The sequence below is a fragment of the Bacillus rossius genome, chromosome 1, assembly GCF_032445375.1.
Source record: "Bacillus rossius redtenbacheri isolate Brsri chromosome 1, Brsri_v3, whole genome shotgun sequence".
NCBI classification, from domain to species: domain Eukaryota; kingdom Metazoa; phylum Arthropoda; class Insecta; order Phasmatodea; family Bacillidae; genus Bacillus; species Bacillus rossius.
The window spans coordinates 330,914,699-330,922,242 of NC_086330.1; the positions used below are offsets into that span (position 1 = coordinate 330,914,699).

General features: G+C 36.8%; 1 long non-coding RNA gene across 1 annotated transcript; it reads left to right on the plus strand.

The window, feature by feature from the left end:
- The first annotated feature begins 1,428 nt into the window (after window positions 1–1,428).
- LOC134528040 (uncharacterized) lies at window positions 1,429–2,505 on the plus strand. The gene is made up of 2 exons (XR_010074335.1): window positions 1,429–1,792; window positions 1,865–2,505. It is a non-coding gene; the product is annotated as an uncharacterized LOC134528040 (long non-coding RNA).
- Window positions 2,506–7,544: the final 5,039 nt, after the last annotated feature.

The following is a 7,544-nucleotide window of genomic DNA, read 5'->3' on the forward strand; positions in this document are numbered from 1 at the left end:
ATTTTTGACGTCCTGTGCGGGAACTTTGTTTAGGCCCCGCTAGGGTAGCCAATTAAATATGTAGAGCTACTTTCGTGCTGCTTAGTAGGCTCCACACACACACTTAAACGTTGGGCTGAATAAAACTGTGTAATAAATTAGATTTCTTAAATTGTGTGACTCTTCACTGGTAATGTTGACATAAGGTAAGTCACAGTTAGGTGTTATTTGATTGATATGGAACGTACATAAATACACACTGGAGTAGGTGGAATTACAAATAACACAACACAACACTGTGAATATTAAATATAGAATTATTTTATTTCCAATGTAAAAACGATTTAAAAGATTTCAATCTTATTAATATATTTAATTATAATTCATATCCAAAACAACAACCTAACTTAACGGTGACATCATAGTAATTCAATAAAAGTTCAATTACCAGGAGTTATGTTGCGCACATTTAAATATTTTCAAAAGTCTTAATTCGGGTTCGTTGACACTACACAGTTTTTAATTAATGTTTTTTTTTTAGGGAACTTAAATCAATTTACCTCGGCTAGATAGGTTCAAAATCATCGGCAGAGCTCAGAGCCTCTCATCTATAGGACCACTGAGTCTGTTAATTAATGTGTAAATTCGTAAAATTTATGTCCAAGTATTATTTAAATCCTCTATAAAGTCAATTTAATTCATGAAATCAATGTTTATAATAAGTTTCGGCGACGATGTGACGTAAAAACGGGAGTTTCGTGATTCGTGCATAAGATTAGGGCACAAAAAATCTGGGCACTTTTATTACTCACGTTAATCACTCCTATGATATTTATCTTTTTAGATAAATCCTATTTAAATGTTCTGAACTCCCTAATGGTTCATAATTATCATCCACTATCCGGGATGCCTGATGCTAGATAGCTAATTTTCAGGATTTAAATTCGCCGACGTCACGAAGTTGCCGCTCATTCAGCTGGCCATTGTAGAACTCTCTTTCTTACTAGTTTCCTCAAAATAACCAGTAAGACTCACTTTTAAATGGTGGCCCGTGATTGGCCAAAAGGACCGTTTCAGTTACCTAATTTCTTACCGAAAACGTAAACTCCGAACGCAACAATTGCGCGGATAACAAAATTTCACTTAAAATTCAAATACATAAATATTAAAATTAATAATTTACATAATAAAATTACGGCGTTAATTTTACCGTTTACAGTTTTCAAGTCCATTAGTCCTTAGAGGGGTATCAACAATACCTCGTTCAAATAGTCCGGTAAAAATCCAAAGAATCACTTTTCCATAGACATACATAACCAAATATTGCCGTTTCTGAAAATAAATGATATTATACATAGAGCAAACAAAAATAAAATAAATCGTAAATAATAATAAATAATTAAACTGTCAAAACAAACATGTTGCAGTACAGATTTTGCCGCTCTTGTCAATTACATTGAACAGTGCTCTTTGACCTGTTCAAAACGGTGCAATGTGATTGGCACTTCTCTTTCTCCGTCGCACAATACACAACACTCTTCGTTGCCTAGCAACGCGCGCACCAAACGACAAACAAAAAAAACAACTTGAGAGAGACTACCTCTCCTCCTCGATTCGTTTTTTACCGTTGCGCGCCTGAAAATCGCGCCTTTTTAAACACTTTTTATCGGGTCGTCGCTGCTAACAGACCTGCGCGAAGAAGTTCACGGATTTTGCAGTGCAAAATCTTCGAAGGCTGGAACTGCTGCTGCTCTCCGACAGCTTCTGCCTTGAGCCGCTCCTGTTGAGAAGGACTCGGGAGGACTTACTTACTGTGAGTATGATTCACTAAAGGGATTCGAAGGGGTGCAATGTACACGTGAGTCAACAATAGGACGTTCTCCAGGTCACGTCACGGCAATGGGTCAACGTCCATCTGCGGTGATGACTGCATCCTTGCTGCGACTCCTCCTTCCTGCAGCGGACAGCGGCGTCGAGACGGCGCCTGTCCTCAAAACGACCAACAAACCTGGCCTGGTTCACCACGCGTCGACGGGGTCTGGCGTGGGGCGATGATGCTGTACCAGACAGCACGGCATCTGGCACTGCAGCTGACGTCATCAACTGCTGATGTGGCGGCGTCCAGCCGCCCTGCCTCACGACTACGCGCAAGACGGCGTCGTGGCGTCTGCGGTGCTGATTGCGTGGGGCGAGGTCACCACTTCCCACAAGGAAGCACTCGTCTATTCCCATCACTGTTAGGTACACAATCGTTGCGAACCGCACTACGTCTAGCTCACTCTGGTGTAACCTTCGCACCTGACTTAAGTATAGGTGTCCGGGTCTTAATCGATACCTTAATCACTATGTGCGTACTTGTACTCTTGCAAATACAAGTGTCTGCAGGCAATACAACTTGTGTACTTGCCGCGGAACACTATGACGTCACCGTTAAAACAAAAATATCTTAAATTAACCTTAAAATTCCTAGCTTAACATATAACATTCTCATTATTAACATCATTGTTAGAAAAAAAAATAAATAAATACTATTAATTATTAAATCTCAATTCTTGCATAACAATGCCTGGTTATCAATATCCATTAAATTCAATATTAGTACTTTGCTTGCTACTAACATATCACATTGTTAGTTCGTACTTGATTAGTATGCATCACAGTGCATTTGCTTGTTTGTGTTCTCATTTCATGAGATTTCATACATTTCACCACAACATTTCATTATAGCGTATCATTATTGAATATCAAACATCACATGTTTTGCTTTTCATTATAACATATTGATAGCTAACATAATTTATATTCATTACTCAATGTTTGTAACTTACATGTTTACATTTCATTATTAAAAATATTTGCATTTAACTATAGCATATTTAGCTTGCAATTTACATTTGCATTTCATCACACTTGTTAACATTTCATCCAAGAATATATATCATATCATGTACATACTGACAATTAATAGTTCATTGTTATGTTTACATAGTACATACTAGCAATTGATCATATAATATAACATTTATATATAACTATATATATATAATAACATTTACATAACATACCATTAACCTTTCATTATGTTTACAAGTTATACAATCAAAATTCCATAGCGTTTTTACACATTGTTTACATTATCTTCTCCTATACAGAGAAGTCGTTGGTTTACACAATTACCAACTTAGTAACTTTTTCAATTTCAGTCTGCTGTGCTCAGCTCAACAGCTGTAGAGGCTTTATCTTCCTCCTCTCATCTTCCATTACTGTGTTTTCATCCCGTAGCGGTCTCGCTGGGTTGAATAATGTTCACATTTCATCTCATCTTGGTTACTATCAGTAACACATGAGTCTTGTAATCTACTGAGGCTCCTGGCTTCAGTGTAGCTAAGGTTCCTTTTAAAAATCAGCTGTTTCACAAACATGCTGTATCAGGATAGCTTTCAACATAGGGTATCACATGTTCAATATCTTTTTCATTTCTTTTTAAGAAAATTTTCTTGCTTCTTCAATTTTATAACTTCTGTTAGGCGAAGTTGCTTGTGGACACTTGTTTGCCGGAGTATCTTCACTTCTCGTGACAAAGGGCTTAGATCCTGAGTTTTTCAGATCCACATTCTTCGCTATTCTTCACATCATTCGAAGAATACTATTCAAGCAACCATGACAGTGATGCGAGTGAATAGTGTTGAGACGACGTAATTTTCTCGTATAGGGGCTTCTCCCAATAAATTCTTAAAAATCATCGATTTCAAATTTCAGTGTTTTCATTTCATAAAATATCAATGCCTTGACATCCAAAGTTTAATAAAATAAATATTTCAGCTAAATCTGATTGGATTTGTATGCGAAATGAGTGCATACTTTTCTAACCTGCATTCTGGGTAGAATGCAATCCTAAAGATCATTCTTTTCCCTAAATTCATCCCAGAAATGGTAATAAAATAGTGAAGTTTTAAAATCTTAGTGAGTTCTTCTATAAATATTAGAAAATTTAGTGATTTTCTATTTTTCATCATCAACATAACGACGCCTATTGGATTACTCAGCATCATCATTAAATCAAGGTAACCTGCATAATATTACTCTGCTTGTAGTTGCAAAGGGTTATGTGCTTTTAGAGATGCTTTGCATGCCAGTGTTTATATATGTCTACACAGCAGGATGGGGTATCATACCACCTAGTTACATCGACACTAAATAAGCTTAATTTCTTCTCGTTTGTTAGTACACAGTACATACAGCTTCACATAGGTATAGGCTAGTCTAATGTTGTATATATATGTCTTAGTGACATTTGAGTTCATACTCATACGAGGAATTGTGCAAGCCAACTGATACATAAATACAATACACATTGTACACAGGTAGCTTCACAGGCTACAATAACATCTGTATGGGTGGCATTTCACTTCACCTCAAATACAGCAATATAGCGGGAATTACACTTCCGTATAACCACAGGGTAAATATCTGCATAGGTGGCATTTTACTTCACCTTTACACAGAAACAAGCGGGAATTACACCTCCGCTTAACATTACAAATTACAGTGGCTGCACTACGCCTCACATGGCGTACTAGATCACATAATCACAGTGACATACACTTACTCCTCTGTACAGTTCAGATCCTTGGTCTGAAACTTACACTTAGACTGCTCTCAGCTGTTTATGGTACTACACCTTGTACCATCACGAGGCATTCGCAGCTTAGGTCGGTACTGCTTACATAGTAGTAGGGCTCTTGTATTCCCTTAACTGCGTTATATTATAACGGCCTACTGGTCGGCCTGTTGCTGGCTCTGCTAGTGCATAGCAATTCTCTTGTACTATGTCTGTGATGACATAAGGACCTTCAAATAACAAAAACAATTTCTTGGTTACATGTTCCCAGGCCTTGCTTACCGGAGTTGTTTTCTTCAGTACCTGGTCTCCAATTTTAAATTTTGCTAATTTTGATGCTGGTTTCCTCTTGCGTCTGATGTCAGCTTCTGCTGTCAACTTCCTCTTCACTAGAGCTTCTACCTCTTCTCCTGTAGGTAGTTTTTCCTCTTCATTGGGGGTTTGTTCACATCGGGGTAAATATTTCGGGTTGATCGCCACCGATCTATTCAGGCTCATGGCTTCTCCAGGGGTTACTCCAATAGAACCATGTACAGTATGGTTAATAACGCACTCTACATATGGCAACTTATCTCGCCATGATTGCTGCAAGAGTCTAACCTCGATGCTGTGCTCGAGATTCCTTAGGCTGGCATTGTTCTGTTCCATGGCAGCATTGGTCTGTTCCAATCCAGCCCTCAACTCAGCCGTGAGATTGATGTTATTTTGCTCTAGTTTTTCAGTGAGAGCAGTGTTGTTTTGCTCTAGTTTTTCAGTGAGAACGGTGTTGTTTTTTTCCAATTTAGAGTCGTTCTGCTTCATCTGAGCATTTGTCTGCAGCAAGATCTGCATCAGTGACTCTAGTGTCACTGGTGGTGGAGTAGGAGTGCTATCCTGGGGTGCAATTGTGTGTAGGACAGTGTCATTTATGTTTTCCTGCTCCATGATTAGGGGAGATGTGGGCCGCCCTAACCTCTCCTCACAGGTGACTACAGGCGAATTCCCTGCAGATGATGAAGGATTCGACTCACTGCTTGAGGTTTGTGCAGTAGCATACTCCTCACCTACACTTCGTGATCTTTCTCTAAGAAAGTATTTGTTTTGTTCGTCTGCCATAATAGTGTGCAATGAAACAATTGACCAGATAATATTTTACACAAATAGTGCACTTGCACTCAGTACTTGGCTGGTACAGAATTTACACACAAAAATGTTGAGGTGTCCCTTAACCTCAAAATCGGCCCCACCGTATGGGCTCCAAATTAGTGTGTGCGGGAACTTTGTTTAGGCCCCGCTAGGGTAGCCAATTAAATATGTAGAGCTACTTTCGTGCTGCTTAGTAGGCTCCACACACACACTTAAACGTTGGGCTGAATAAAACTGTGTAATAAATTAGATTTCTTAAATTGTGTGACTCTTCACTGGTAATGTTGACATAAGGTAAGTCACAGTTAGGTGTTATTTGATTGATATGGAACGTACATAAATACACACTGGAGTAGGTGGAATTACAAATAACACAACACAACACTGTGAATATTAAATATAGAATTATTTTATTTCCAATGTAAAAACGATTTAAAAGATTTCAATCTTATTAATATATTTAATTATTATTCATATCCAAAACAACAACCTAACTTAACGGTGACATCATAGTAATTCAATAAAAGTTCAATTACCAGGAGTTATGTTGCGCACATTTAAATATTTTCAAAAGTCTTAATTCGGGTTCGTTGACACTACACAGTTTTTAATTAATGTTTTTTTTTTTAGGGAACTTAAATCAATTTACCTCGGCTAGATAGGTTCAAAATCATCGGCAGAGCTCAGAGCCTCTCATCTATAGGACCACTGAGTCTGTTAATTAATGTGTAAATTCGTAAAATTTATGTCCAAGTATTATTTAAATCCTCTATAAAGTCAATTTAATTCATGAAATCAATGTTTATAATAAGTTTCGGCGACGATGTGACGTAAAAACGGGAGTTTCGTGATTCGTGCATAAGATTAGGGCACAAAAAATCTGGGCACTTTTATTACTCACGTTAATCACTCCTATGATATTTATCTTTTTAGATAAATCCTATTTAAATGTTCTGAACTCCCTAATGGTTCATAATTATCATCCACTATCCGGGATGCCTGATGCTAGATAGCTAATTTTCAGGATTTAAATTCGCCGACGTCACGAAGTTGCCGCTCATTCAGCTGGCCATTGTAGAACTCTCTTTCTTACTAGTTTCCTCAAAATAACCAGTAAGACTCACTTTTAAATGGTGGCCCGTGATTGGCCAAAAGGACCGTTTCAGTTACCTAATTTCTTACCGAAAACGTAAACTCCGAACGCAACAATTGCGCGGATAACAAAATTTCACTTAAAATTCAAATACATAAATATTAAAATTAATAATTTACATAATAAAATTACGGCGTTAATTTTACCGTTTACAGTTTTCAAGTCCATTAGTCCTTAGAGGGGTATCAACAATACCTCGTTCAAATAGTCCGGTAAAAATCCAAAGAATCACTTTTCCATAGACATACATAACCAAATATTGCCGTTTCTGAAAATAAATGATATTATACATAGAGCAAACAAAAATAAAATAAATCGTAAATAATAATAAATAATTAAACTGTCAAAACAAACATGTTGCAGTACAGTCCCTATCATTTAAACACACCTAACTAAAGAGTGAAATTCAAACCCAGGGTGCCCAGTGCAATTCAAACTGTTTACCACTATAAATTACCCTATATTTACTTCATAAATAAAAATTGGTTTTCAATCATACATACATTATAAGTCAATATATGCTATAAGGACATATTATTTGTTCATTTTAACTTTTTGTTTTTTTATATTAAAACTTTTTACAGTAAATTAAATGGTATTTAATTACTTATTTAATATGTTATTTTTGGACCTAAAACCGATCCCTTAGGGAAAATAATGAATAAA